This window comes from Pogoniulus pusillus, chromosome 4 (genome assembly GCF_015220805.1).
Source record: "Pogoniulus pusillus isolate bPogPus1 chromosome 4, bPogPus1.pri, whole genome shotgun sequence".
In the NCBI taxonomy this organism is placed as follows: Eukaryota; Metazoa; Chordata; class Aves; order Piciformes; family Lybiidae; genus Pogoniulus; species Pogoniulus pusillus.
Window position 1 is genome coordinate 34,912,757 of NC_087267.1, and position 1,964 is coordinate 34,914,720.

Below are 1,964 nucleotides of genomic sequence, written 5' to 3' on the forward strand. Positions count from 1 at the left end.
CTTGAGGTGCTAACAATCCCCTGTCCAAGTGCTTTCCTTCTTACTTGACTAGTTGCTTAAATTCAGAAAATCAAGAGCCTGTGCTTAGAGAAAATGTGAAAATCCCATTCAGCCTCTGTATTCAGCCTTCGAATCAAACATTCCCCTTTTACCTGTCACATGATCTGGAGATGCTGTAGTCAAGGATTTATATAGGAACATTAAAATGTACTCTTATGATGTCATAGAATTAAAATGATTCATTCAAAACCAAAACCGAGGTATGGATGGATTTCTGTCCCTGTTCAGACAGATCCCAGCTTCACATGCTTCACAGAAACGTGCAGAATATCTTGAAACAATAAAACTGGGAAAAAAAGGAAAAACAAGGGAATAAAAGAAAAATAAAAAAGATTCAAAAAATCAGATTATGAATCAGTGCTGATGCTCTGAAGCAAAAAGAGATTGAAATGCCTTTGAAGTATTTGCATAAGTGAATTTTAATCTCTCCCAGTGGTCATAGCTCTTTATTTTAAATTGCCAGGGTTTGGATTTATATGGTTAAGTTATATTTTGTCTTAAATTATTAATTAGCATGCAGAATGTTTGCTGCATTTTCACATTATGGCAAGTACACTTATTTTCTTTCAGTGGCAAGTGAGGCCTGCACTGCAATTTGTACTTTCTTCCTTGATTTGTACTATCCATTCCTTGATAAATGTCATAATCCTTTCCATTTCTCTGTGATTGTATTAGTGGTTATCAATTTTGTCTGAAAACATCACATTTTTTTTTGTCTAAGAAAGGGAACAGGTTAGATTCTCCCTGCCTACTTAACAATTTCATACTTAGTTTCTTCACAGTGTAGTGCTAATATAGAAAAGTGTTACACCTGAAGGGAGGTTGTAGCCAGGTGGGGGTTGGTCTCTTCTCCCAGATAACCAGCAACAAAACAAGGGGACACAGTCTCAAGTTGTGCCAGGGGGAGTATAGACTGGATGTTAGGAGGAAGTTCTTGCCAGAGAGAGTGATTTGCCATTGGAATGGGCTGCCCAGGGAGGTGGTGGAGTCACCGTCCCTGGAGGTGTTCAAGAAAAGCCTGGCTGAGGCACTTAGTGCCATGGTCTAGTTGACTGGCTAGGGCTGGGTGCTAGGTTGGACTGGATGATCTTGGAGGTCTCTTCCAACTTGGTTGATTCTATGATTCTGTGAATAGGGTAAAATAACCTGGTGTCAGCAGTATATTAAGAAAACATACTCTGCTTTAATGTTGCGTATCACAAAAATGGTGAGGGCACTGGAGCACCTATACTATGACAACATTCTGAGGGAACTGGATTTGTTCAGCCTGGTGAAGGGAAGACTCTGGGCAGAACTAATAGTTGCTTTCCAGTAGCTGAAGGGGGCCTACAAGAAGGCTGCAGAGGGTCTGTTTCCAAAGGCCTGCAGTGATAGGACGAGGGGCAGTGGTTTTAAATTAGAGGAGATTTATATTGGATGATAGAAATAAGTTCTTTACCATGGGGGTGATGAAACACTGGAACAGGTTCTCCATGGAGGTAGTTGAGAACCCATACCTGGAGATATTCAAGGTGAGGCTTTGCAATGCTCTGAACAACCTGACCTAGTGGAGGATGTCCCTGCTGAGTGCAGGAGGGCTGCACTAAATAAGCTTTGGAGGTTCCTTCCAACTCAAACCATTCTATGATTGTGGTGATGGAGAAGAGTAGAATTACTGTCAGGGCTAAAAGACCCAGATCTTTTTGATCACTTCTCTTCAGGTTAAGCATTTCAGTAAAATACATCTCACTATGATCAATTTTAGTAGAGTATTATTCACTTCATAAAGCATGTCAGTTGTATAAAATGTGCAGACATAAAATTATATGAGAACTTTACAGTTGACTAGTAACAGTCAATACCTCTCTGACTGTACACTACATAAGCTCGTAAGATTGAGCCTGGAAAGACTGTTTAAAGGAAAT